We start from the raw sequence: 13,296 nt of genomic DNA on the forward strand, positions 1-13,296 counted from the left end.
GCACTTAAGCTGAAGATACCTGAGATTCAATAGATGTAGAAGAAAACCTGTCATGGAAGCCAATTCTCTCCTCTCCCTTTGCCCTATTAAGTTAGGTTGATAAAAAAGCCTTTAACTTTCACCATTTAACATGGTACTTACTTTTCTGGTTGGCTCCTGCTTGTGTATAAATAAACCGTTTCTCTCGTTCATCTCCTCCTTACTTCTGTGTGCCCTTTGGGAGGGACTCTGGATGATGGGGACCTGCTCTTTTCTCACCTTCTTTAGTGACATCTTTTGTCCATGGTGAAGTGCTTAAAACAAAAAGGCTCATTGGTTTTGGGTCAGATTTGGAACATGTAAACCTTTGGAGAACCCCTGGAGGTACAAGGGGGTTCAATACTGCTGGGAGAATTTACTTGTCCAAATACCTAACAAGATACAATTTGCATAGTTGTTTGTTTTTTTTTTTTAAAGATTCTTACCCTAAAACAAATACCCTATCTAAACCTCTTGGATGATCAAATAGAAAGAAAAAAGAGAATCATGTCTGGCCTAAGAACTCTTCCTTAATAAAATGGAAGGACAGAATCAGATTCAGAGCAAAAAGTAAAATCCATTTATACCATCAACCCTCCCACTCTTTTGTACACTGTCTTCATGTAATCTGCCAGATGGCGCCCTGGAGAAGGCCCTTTGCCCGGAACTCGTGCTCATTTTCAGAGCTCTGCCAAGCATGAGGTTGGTCCCCAGGGCCTGAGAGGGGCTACTTGTGAAATCTTCTCTGCTGAGACCCACCGGACTGAAGGGAACTGTGTGCTCTGAGGGAGAGAGAGCACACCAAGCCTCTGTGGAGGCATCTCTGACATCATTCCAAAGGCACACAGCTCTAACTGTGGGCATGGGAATTTTTGAGTGGCATCTTAGTTGGAAATCTCCTCCTGGATAGAAAGAAGCAGATTCAAGATGTTGCAATTGGATGGGCAGGTCGGCCTCTCGAATTTGTCGATGAGAAGGACACGCAATTCACTGCAGAATTAGGAACACCCATCCCTGCTCTGCTGACTTCATCTACAGAGAAACAGAGACGCGGCTCTAGGGGGAATTAAACACCCACCAACCCTTCTTACCGATGTCAACGTCCCCACTTTATTCTCCTTTCAGGTCTCTGCACAAAAACTGTGGCTCAGCCCCAAATATCACATAACCATCACCCTGAACCACTCTGTGTCTGTGTCCAACTCGAGCATTAAGGCCTGTTACCATTACTGTCAAATCGTGTCCCCCTTTCAGCCCGTCTCCCGCCATCATCCCAGCCCAACCTCGGTGTCTCTCTCCAGGTCAGCAGCACTCTTCCCATTGGCTTCCCATCAGCTTACCTTGCCCTGCTTCCATTGCTTATTCCCCATATATTACCCACAACGGTCTTATTAAATTATGAATCGGATCAAGCTGTTCTGCTTTGCAAAATAATCTCGTAATTTTCCATTGTATTCAGAAGGATATCCAGAGTCCCTACCAAGGCCCTGTGTGATCCGGTCCCTCACCCGTCTCTGCAGCCTCAGTTCTCACCGTTCTGCTCCAGCCCATCTTCAACGCCCAGATGGTCCCCACCAGGACAGCTGTGTTTGTAACTCCAAGTCTCGTACTTACACTTCTCCCGGCCTGGGAGGCTTTTCTTGTCTGTTACCTATGTGGCTTATTCTTTTGCTTCATTCAGGACTTTGTTCAAATTATTTTACCCTCAGAGAGGACTTACCTGACCACATTATTTAAAATAGCACGCACATATTTCCTATTCAATCATTTTCTCTCCTAATATGCTTTATGTTTCTTTCTGGCAATTATTAGAACCTGGCAGTACGTCATATATTTATTTGCTTACTGGTTTATTGTCTGTCATTCTTACTAGACCTATATTCATGGAACCACAAATAACTTTTAACCAGTAACTTTCAAAACGCCTTTAAATGAATTCTTTTATAAGATGAGAATTTCAGATGCTTCCACGGGTTGCTTAGGGGAAAAAAGAGAAAGGATTCAGGTTGAACTAGGTTATTAAGGACCTGGGAGTTGGTTATTTATTTTATACATAGTAGTGTGTATCTGTTAATCCCAAACTCCTAATCTAGCAAAAGACCGAGCTGACTACTATTTTTAAAAGACATTTTTTTCTTTTTAAACTTGGGTTCTTTGAGATCTCTTTTCTTATTTGTTATTTTTCTTTTATTGTAAAGACTTTTTCTTATTATATTTTTACATTGAGGTACTGCGAATTGAACCCAGCATGTACTCTACCCCTTCAACTATACCATCCCCTCCAAAGACAATTATTTTTATACTTTGACAATACCATATTGAATTAAGATTTTTTGTTCCATTTTCCCTTCATAGAGTTTATAACTGAGGGAGAGAGTCAGAGGAAGCCCTGGGCCATCCTTTCCTTCTCAGCGGGTCACTACACAGCAGAGGAGCTTGGCTGTTTCCAGGCCCAGCTCACCTTTCTGCTCTGAGGGCCTACTCAGGCCACTTCTCTAAACAGCGGCATGTTAGAAGCAGCAGAAAGCCAACTAGCGAGCAACAATGACAAAACTGACCCACCTGCAGTTGGACATCATCTGATCTGAAATGACCCTCTTAAAGCTCTTCTTCCTATTAGTGGATGGTTTTCAAAAATATTCCCAAGGAAATGAATCTCACTCTATTTTTCTGGATTTCTTGGGACTTCTATGACTTTAACTGCAGGCTTGATTTTCTGCAGAACATCTGTAGGGAAGCCAGGCAGAACATGTGAACAGACCCTGAAGGTCACGGCTGAGGCCTCCGGTCAAAACATCCTTGTTGTGCAGAGCGTACGTTCATGGGACCATTTTCATGACTGCTGTAATTAGTTCTCATCCAAGTGTCCCACCTAAAATGTTTCTAGATAGAAGGTGGTCTGACGCAGGTGAGCAGTGGGGATGTGGGATGCAGATGGCAGACAGACTGGAAGGAGAGAAGTGAAATGTTTCTTCAGGCTTCAGTTTGGAAGATTTCTGATTTTTATATGGACATTAAAGTTGGTCAGGCTGAAGCACCGTTTGTTCTAAGACGGGGTGATGTACACGTATCCCTACAACTTCTAAAAAATATGTTGAAGCTGGACGTGACAGCCTAGGGGACAGACAGCTTAGAGTGACACCTCCGTTCCAGGCTGCCTATGATCTTGGGCTCACAAAGAGGAAAAGTATACACATATTTTTCCTGTGTAGTTCTATGTGAAATTATTTTGACCCTTGCCGGATGGTGTAAGATCAGACATCATGTAGTCTTTCTTACATCGCAAAGACGACAATTCTTGATGAGTCAGCAGACTATTTCCGATGGCCCGGGGTCTGTGCCAGACATTAGCTGTCTAGACAAATACCACACAGCCCCCATCCCTCAAGGAGATCACAGTGTGTCATGGAAGAGACAAATTTAAATAGGTTTTCAAAACAATGTGTTAAGATTCACTTGGCATCATGTTTACTGTATGTTCAGAGGGGCTTTTGCACTGCCTGGGGCAGGGTTCTAGAAGGTAGGGAAGGTGTCAGAGAGGAAATGCTTTCTGCACTGACATCTGAAGGATTCCAGCAAATCTGTAGACCAGGAGAGTGCGTGGTGGGGACGGGATTCTCAGCAGCTTGCGTGTCTCGTGCAGAGGTCTGGTCGTGTCTAACAGCACTTTGCAATTAGGGAAGGAAGGTCAGTGAGGCTAGAGGCTGTGAGGAACTAACGGAAGCTGAGGCTGTAAAAAAGCAGCAACTAGGTTATGAGAAGGTGTGACGTTAAATCAGAGAGCGGGGACTTCCTCACATACGCAGCGGGGAATTCTTTGGGGTTTTAAGGAGGAGAGTGACACAAATTTGTCATTAAAAGTGAGCAAAGTGGATTGTTCACTCTAAAGAACAGCACTGGGCAGACTAGCAAGGGGTGGGAATTAATGCAGTGGGGAGCGAGGAGCAGGGACTTAGTTGGGGGACATTAAGGAATAGAATTGTAGTACTGACGGGGGTGAGGGAGTGGAAAAGTAAAGGAAAACTCCCAGATGTTTGGCACGGAAAACAGAAGGGATAGTGATGCCGTTGTTTGAAAAAGTAAACCTAGGTCTGAGCGAGTGTAAATCCAAACATACAGAGCTTGAGATTTTTATGGGCTAATAAAATGGGAATGTCTAGTTGTCAATTATACGTATATTTCTGGGACTGAACTGAGATGCCCATGCTGGAAAAGATTTGACAGTTAATCAGTGGACAGAGAGCAGTTGAAGCCACGGGAATAAATGCCACCCACTGACAGTTTAACAAAGGAAAGGGAAGCAGGGCACTTCTGGTTCAGAAAATATGGCAGACCAGAAACTTGAAGACCCACTCACTAAAGACACATAAAAAAGTAGGACAAAATGCCGCCAATCTTTTCTTGTTTTTTTACAGGCACGTTTATTGTCGTATGATTCCTGTACAGTAAAATACACATATTTCACATGTTCTATTTGATGAATTTGATAAATGTCTACACCCAGAAAACCATCACCACGATCAAGATAGCTAACATTTCCATCACTCCCCAAGACGGGCACTTTTTGAATCCCCATATTTATCCCTTCCCATCCCCTTCTCTCCCTGGGAACCGTAAGTTTGTTTCTCTATGTCTGTGGGTCTGTTTCTCTTTTGTAGTTAAATTCATTTGTGTCTTTTTTTAGATTCCACATATAAGTGAAATCATATGGCATTTTTCTCTTTTTCTGGCTTACTTCACTTAGAATGACTATCTCTACGTCCATCTATGTTACTGCAAATGACATTGTTTTGTTTTTTTCATGGCTGAGTAGTATTCCATTGTATAAGTATACTACTACTGCTTTATCCAGTCAGCTGCTGATGGACATTTGTGTTGTTGCCATGTCCTGGCTATAATAAATAGTGCTGCTGTGAGCATTGAGGTGCATGTGACTTTTTGAATTAGAGTTTTCTTCTGACATATGTCCAGGAGTGGGAAGGCTGGATCATGAGTTAAGTCCATTTTCAGTTTTTAAAGGAACATCCACACTGTCTTCTCTAGTAACAATGCAGCCCATTTTGTGAAAGCAGAGCCATTCTCAGAAAGTAACGTGTATTTCTAGGGGCCAGATATGAAACACAGTGAGTGTGGCCTGTTCAAAAATCAGAGGGCAGTCTGCCAGGGCTGGAGGAGAGTGACAAGGGAAGTGTGGTACAGGTAGGATTCAGACCACATGGGGACCTGACAGGCTGGGATAAGGAGCCTGGGCCTCCAGTCATTCCTTGGTAACCATGGGGCACTTGTTCCAGGACTCCCCCCAGACGTCAACATCCATGGATGTTGACACCTCTTGTATAAAATGACATAGGACTTGCATGGGACTCATGTACATCCTCCCATCTACTTTTTCAATATATATACAAACTTTTTTTATTGAGATATAGTCATTTTACAACATTGTATCAAATTCCAGCATACAGCAGAAGTTTTCAGTTATACATGAATATACACGTATATTTGTTGTCACTTTCTCTTTTGCTGTGTCCTCCTGTGTACTTTAAATTATCTCTAGGTTACTTCTGGTATCTAATAAAACATGAATGCTATGTAAGTAGTTGCCAGTGTATGGCAAATTCAAGTGTTGCTTTTTGAAACTTTGTGTTTTTTCCCGAGTATTTTCAATCCACAGTTAGTTGAATCTGCTGGATAGGGAGCCCCTAGATCCGGAGAACCCCCAAGCTCCTCCTTCCCACCTCCTAAATTTCCACTGCAAGCACTGAAGGGGTCCAAACATAGAAGAGCGCCATCTACCTGCTGGAAACCCTGAGGAATTCCGTCAGCGTATGTAGCGCAGGAGAGAAGGCTTAGGGCCAACTAGTGGGAAAGGAGGGCCTGCCTGGAGAGGAAGGAGGAAGGACCGCAGCGGAAGCCATCTCGTACTCTTACTGGAACTAGCTGATAGCAGTGAGGGACGCCGAGGAACTGGGGACACGGTGCATGGGGGGCGATCCTGGCCGCCAGGTGCAGGGTTCACATAGCTGGGACCCAGTTTGCAAGATCAAAATAACAAGGAGGGAGAGGGGCTGCCTCAGCCCCGGGATCCTGACAACGGCCACAGCGCCTTGACCCCAGCTAATGCGGCTCCCCTAGTAAGCCAGAAAAAGGAAACTCTGTGCCAAGATATTGCAGATTCCACCGCAGCCACACGGATAACTAGATCTCTAAGCTGACAAAATGTAACCACCAGAAACAGGAATCTTTCCTTTTCTCTTCCTTTGGACCTTTGGACAGGGAGTCACACATCTTTAACTGGAACCACCTTTAAACCGATAGAGAGCTCACTTTTTCAGGAATAAGCATGGAGAAAAAGAGTGGGGTGATGGTTTAAGGCGGAAGTCAAAGTGGAAGCCCATCTGATAAATGGTAAAAACATGCTTCTCAATGAATTCGAGTTATGGCAAAAAGAAGGAGGAAGGTTAAGGAAATCTCTATTAATATCCATTCAGCATACAAGACTAGCCAGCCATAAAAAGACAGCACCTTAAATTAAGAATTTTTTTTTTTTTTTTTTTTTGGTGATGAAAGACAATGCCTTAATTTAAAATAAGGTTTGGGCTATGAACAACACACTGAGAGTTGTTGATGAGGAGAACATAAATCTGCATATAGATATGAAAGTTTTCCAAGTCAACCGCTTGAAAAAAATTAGTCAATCTTGTGTCCAGTTGATTGGGAAATCCCGATAAGTAAATAACTCAAAAGTGGGAAACACATGGAATTAAATAGTGTTAGTGAGCAATGAAATCCAAGATGTTTATACCTATATTTTCTTTGTTAATGTAACAAACTTAAAGCAACTGTCTAAAAAGTAACTGGAGCACACAAACACACACACGCACACACACACACACACACACAGTTTGGAAGAGCAGAGAGGTAAAATATGCTAAATTTTTCATTATTGAGGAACAGGATCTAATAGATTATTTCATTTTTGAGACTCTTATAGGAATACTGGTCCAATTGCATATAAAGTTACGAACTTAGAGATGATTTTTAAAAATTTAGAGAGAATTTTCATTAAGAGGTAATATAGCTTCCAAATCACTGAAGAGAAAATTAACAATAAAAAAATTAATTAATCCAGGTAATATGGAGTAACACTGACCATAATTACCACCCTACAATAAACCACAAAATGGATAAAATATATGAAGCAATGATTTTTAAGACACTTGAAAACGATCATCCACTAGGACCTTGTCCTGCCACCTCTATGCCAAGGCTGCTAGGCCTCCTACTGCCATCACCAATAATGTCCACCAAGAGGCGGCATTTCCTTCCTCTGCTCCTACTGCAGAGCCAGTCCTGAGCAGTCCTTTTCCAGGTTTTGGCAGGCAGCTCCCAGAAGTGCTCTCATAGGCCTTGGTCCCTTTTAGCCACCAGCAAAGGGATCAAGGATTATCAGTGAGCATCCTTCCTCATCCAAGACCTAGGAACCTATCTGACTTCTGAGCAGCCCTTCACTCTTGTCTGCTGTCTGGTACTCTCCGCCCAGCTTCCCGAATCCCCGGCTTGGGCAGCCTGCACGCTGGCCACAGCCCATCAGAATCTGTTCCCCCGCCAAGAGGCCACGCATGATCGTGAGCAGGGCTCCAGGCCTCTGGAACAGCGTGGCTTGGACTGCGTCCTGGTCCTGGGCTCGCTAGCTCCATGTCCTTGGTTGAGTCAGTTAACATCTCTAAGCTACAGTTTCCTCATCAGTGAAATGAAGACATAATCAATATGGAAAAAAAATCAGAATCTGAGGGGGACTAAATTTCTGGTGATTGAAGATTATTTTAATTTTGAATTATACAGCCAAGGACATCATACAATTTTTACTACTTCATAATTCTAAAGGACAGCTTCTACTATTAAAACTAATACATGCACGTACACACAAACACACGTGCAGACACACTGGCTCTGCTCCACATACATCCCCACGGGCACACACACATGGAGTCATGTAACACACACACACTCATAACATACACACAACCACACACGTTCTCAGGCGCACACACATACATAACATACAGAACCATATACATCCCCAGGCATGCGCATGCACACCACACACACACACACACAGTCATGTACCACACACGTCCCCAGGTGCGTGCATGCGTACACACACGTCTTACACACTTTGGCGTTATTCTAAATCAATTTACAATTGAGGGTCACAGTGTCCATTGTTTTATCCACTCAGAAGATCCTGACTTTGGAGCGTGAAGCAGGAACCCCTCCTCTCTGGAGATGGTCTTTACCACTTACAGTCTCAGTAGAGCCAACATAACTGCTCTGGACCTTTGGAAGTGCAGGGCCAGAGCATACCTGGGAGCTCACATCCTATACATGTAAACATGTTAAGTGCAGTAGGGTCTAATCTCCTGCCTTTACAAATATACATTCATTATAAGGGGGAAGGCCAGGTTCAAATTTAGAATTCCCAGACACAGGGGAGTCCGGCAAAGAAAGTGAGCGTGTGGGGAGAGCTGATTCCCAGTCTCTGATCACTAGCCTGACCGTTTTCTTCCCAATGCTGGGTCCATCCCTTGCCACAAGGGGCCTTGGATGTGCACAGGGGGACACACAGACCTCATGTCCGGGCTCTGCTCATACCCTCCATGCAAACAGCTATGCTTTGGCCTCTCTGTGAGTCCTAGGAATCTGAACTCCGGGGAGAGCTGATGCAGGCACTAGAAATGGGTCAGGGGCTGCTGAGACAGGGCATTTGTGGTCCTGGGTTTCTAGAGCACAGGGCGGAGCCAATGACCATGTCCCCTTGGCCCTGCTGACTCCACCCCATGGAGGGCATGGCCAGAGGAAGTGTCAGGGCCAGAGGGACCCTCTGTAGTGCAGGACCCAGGTCAGAGGGCCCCCTTGCCGGGGTCTAAGGGCAGAAGCCCCAAGGAAAGGTCTGAGGAGGCTGTAAGGTATCTTCATTCCCATTAATTAAAAAAAATAAAAGCATACCACAATCGTGGGTGGAAAGGTTTTGTTACAAGGGAAGGCACTTGACAAGGTCTGGCCATAGAGGGCTGGTAGGTTTGCCAGGTTGAGGAACCAAGATGCCGTTAGTCTCCACTGGGTCTAAACACCTCCTGAATTCCTCCGGGTGACACTGAAATGCAGTGAGACACGGAAACCTCTTAAGTTGTTAAAATCTTCATGGTGAGCCATTCAACTCTCTCCTCATTCTTGGCTATGAAAGCACGATAAACACAGGCCAGAAACGCATCAGCCTGTTGGTTGGTTCACTATCCGCCTGGTGCTCCCTCTTGTAGGAGCTTTTATCACATCACCCAGGGCTGACCCGGCTCAGGATTATAGCTGATTTTCAGCACGTGGCATCACTTGCTGGTGACACGAATCAGGCAAGTTAGCCACCTCCAAAACTCTGAGGCTCCTCCTGGGAGGAGCCTGCAGACCCCCAGTCTAGCCTCTGCACCACAATGCTCCTTAGTGCCACTCCCATCTTGCTGCCCTGGCCTCTAGCTCTGACCAGAACCTCGCTGGATTGTCGATAAATGTCACCCATATACCACGTCTAAGCTTGGGGTCCAGATGTGACCATGGTTCTTATTTACTTCCCATCGATTGATTGATCTTTGTGTAATCGTGTTGGCAGGAAGGCCATTACCACCCTCTTGAGGCCTCCTCGAGCCGCCTCTGTGTATAAATGTCCTAGCACCCCAGGGGATCGGGTCTGAATCCTGGAACTCAGACAAGATGGCACCTGGAGAGACAGGAATCCACTCTTGCCATGGCTTCTGCTGAGGCTCGGTGTGGCCATAAAAACGGATCCCACAAGCCCTGACGTCACTTGACTCGCTGCAGGGATGCTCCCACACTGCCCCGTTCCCCCCAGAGACTGAGGGCTTTCTGCTTGTTCCCGAAGGCCCCAGCCCCGTGGGGGCACCGGGTCCAGTGGAGCATCCAGCCTGGTTCCCCGCCAGCCCTTAGGGCCTTGGTGGGGACTGGAACATCAACTACCCTCCCCTTAGGGACCCGTTTGTCTTTTCCAGCCAACAGACCTAGGTCTTAAGCACTTTAACTCACCTGAGGGTGTTTTCCTCACTTCAGGGGCAGTGAGGACTGGGCTTCTTCACACTCCAAGAGCCCCCGGTCTGGATGCAGACAGTCTGGCTCTCCCCCCAGTCCTGCAGTTCCCGGCCACACCTGCTGCTGGTCACAGTCTGTGCTGTGTTCTCTTCCAGGACAAGAGGTGCATTCTGACCCCAACCCCGCCCCCACCAGCGGTGGCAGAGGCAGCGGACAGGCAGGTGAGCAGGGGCCTGAGACCATCTCCGAAAATCAGTGCCCCAGAGGCCGCTGGTGACTAGAGGGGCCACGGGGCAGAAGGCAGCATGGGATGGGAGGAAGAGGAAGGCTCAGGACAAGGAGATGAAAGGGGGAACAGATAGCACTGTGAGGACCTCGGCCATGAAAGGGAAGAAAAAAGATAGTGACAGCTGAAGCGGTGTTGGCGTTAAAAGCTGCGGGCTTTTTCATTTAATTTTATTAATTACCATTACATATAGTGGCATATTTTTATTTGATTAAAGATTAGGTGCCATGTCATATAACAGGATACAGTATGTTATTATTTATTAAATAATACATAATAGTAGATATACTACCATAATATGTTCTGTTTATTTATTATCAGATAGTATATAATACGTATGTAGGTATTTATATACATAATATATAATTCATGCATCTATATAATATATAATACATAACAATGTAGGATTATGATTAATATATTTTATAACAAGATTACATAACAATAATGATGTAATATTACACATTGTATGCCTTGGTTCATGACACAATCTCACCTTAGGTGCCTTTGAGAAGTATTTATGTATTAAAATTAATATTATAAGAAACAGTTGTGAACCTATCACCCAGCATCAGAACAGGACTATTGACAGTGACATACTGTGTCCTAACCTGCACTTGGCCTCTTCTCACAGGAAGTAACCAGCATCCTGAATCCTGGCTTACCCTTGCCTTGTGTTACTTTCACACACACAACACTTAAGATCAGTTAAAACAAATGAACTGCAGGTACATGCAGCGAAGTGGATGAATCACACACTCTATGTTAAATTGAAACATAAGCCCTAGAAGGTAGGCGATAGTGTGCTATGCTTTTAACTGTGTATATATATGTCAACTAAACTCACTGAATTAAGAACTACAGCTAGAGTCCAGGTGGGAGAGGGACAGATAAAAGATGAGGTGAGAAGATTTGCTGCAGGTGAGCGAGTTCCTTTCCAGTGACATGTCATTCTCTCTGAAGCAGGAGGGAAGACCATCTGCTGGGAGTCAGGGAAGAGACAGAGGGAAGCTTAGAGGTGTGCAGAGAGCAGAGAATGTTGACACCACTGAGTGATAAGTGGGGAAATGTGCTCACTAGAGAAATCCTGGAGGATTGCCTGGCAGTGGCAACACGGTGGGCATTGATTTGTAGTCTTAGAAACCTGTGCTGGGAGAGCCTGCTGCCTGCAGGCTCAGAACAAATAGAGCTGGGTGAACCGAGATGGAAGTCGGCCTGGTGAGGAACTGAAAAGGTCAAGGCTCAAGGGGGTTTTGTTTGTCATAAAGAGAGTGCTGACTGTGGATGCAGAGCTGGAAGGTGGGGTAGTGGAAGTAAGAGGAATGTGGACAGGCAGGAAAGCAGAGGAGTCAGTGCATGATGCCTTAGTGAGGGTGAATGAGGGCCAAGGAGGCTGGTGGAGAAGCAGCTGGATGGCTAGAGGTGGGCACTTAAAAGAGAGAGGCTAGACCTGGGGTGGAGACACACCCGGGTATGAGCCCGTGGGTAGGGTGAATGGGGGGTGGCTGGCTCAGGCTGACGGTGAAGAAGACCCTAAAATGAACATACTGGGTGGTGGAGGGAGAATGAACTTTGACGTCTTGATGGTAGGAGGCGAGGCAATACAGAGCTGGTGGTCCAGGTGCTCCTGACTGAGGCAGATGAGCAGGGAGGCCAGGGTGGCAGGCACTGCTAGGAAAGGATCTGGGTTTTCCAGGTGCTCCCAGGAGAGTAGGAGCAATCATCTGAAAGGGGAAAGTGAGCACAAGGAGGCAAACCCAGGCTCCTTATCAAACGGGGGGTGTGAGGGGGCAAAGTGTCAACTCCAGAGATGGTGGGCCAGGAAGCAGGGACCACGGGTGAAGTGAGGGGACACTCAGAGAAGAGAGGGAGAAGAGTCTTCTGGGTGTAGGGGAAAGAGAGGCCCCAGGACAAAGTAGCACAGGGGCACAGTGATGAGGATGGACTGGCTCTATGGTGACACTGCAGGGCTGGCTGGATCTTTGTCCTGAGGGCTTAATTTGGGGGGGGCTGCTGGCCTCACGAGGACACCCCTCTCAGCAGCCTGGACAGACGCTCCCGTTCTTGAGAGCTGTGTGGCCAACACTGTTCTCGGAGGGGCTCTGCCTCCATCTTCTATCAGACTTTCCTGCCCAGCCCCCGTCCGCCAGCGAGGGAACCTGGGCCTTGCAGCTGTTTCCCGTGGAGGGAGACAGGCTCCTTGGAGAAGCAGGCTGATCTTACTTTTCTCCGTAACCCAGGTCCTAGCAAAGCTCCAGTGTGGCCCATTCAGAGGCTCAGATACTTAATAAATTAACTTAAAGCAGTAGAATAGCAGAGCTGGAGGAAGTGACCACTGAGCTCACAGAATTCACTGCCCACACCCCCATTCTACAGATGAGGAAACAGAGACCAAGCGGTGAAGCAGCCTTGGCCAAGGTCACGCTGCTCCTTAATGCTGGCCTGTGTCGGGCATGCCAAGTGATGAGCTGCAGTGAAAGGCCTGAGAGGGGGCTCTGGGGCCAGACAGCTTGGGTTCAAGTCCCAGGTCTGCCATTTACTAGCTGTGTGATTAATGACTGTCCTTCCTGTAAAGTGCCACCTCATTGGGTTGTCGTGAACACAGAGTTCCTGGAACAGCAGGACAGAGTTCTGTAAGGGTTTGCTGTTGCTTTGTTTACTATTATTATCACCAAGTGAACCCTGAAATGAAGAACAAAGACAGCAAGAATTTTTATTTTAAAGGATTTTAAAATCCGATGATGAATGTTTGATTTAGTCTATTCAAGTCTGCATTTGACCCTTATTAACAACTACACAATGGATGACTTTTGAGGAAATGTTGCTTCATGTCTTTAATTCTCACTAACGACACAGGCTATTCAACAGGAAGCAGCTTTTTTCCAGGAAGAGGGACA

At 45.9% G+C, this 13,296-nt stretch overlaps 1 pseudogene; it reads right to left on the reverse strand.

Annotated features, from left to right (window-relative positions):
- Positions 1-13,296, reverse strand: part of LOC116661733 — a 708,679-nt pseudogene that overhangs the window by 148,138 nt on the left and 547,245 nt on the right.

This window comes from Camelus ferus, chromosome 36 (genome assembly GCF_009834535.1).
Source record: "Camelus ferus isolate YT-003-E chromosome 36, BCGSAC_Cfer_1.0, whole genome shotgun sequence".
In the NCBI taxonomy this organism is placed as follows: Eukaryota; Metazoa; Chordata; class Mammalia; order Artiodactyla; family Camelidae; genus Camelus; species Camelus ferus.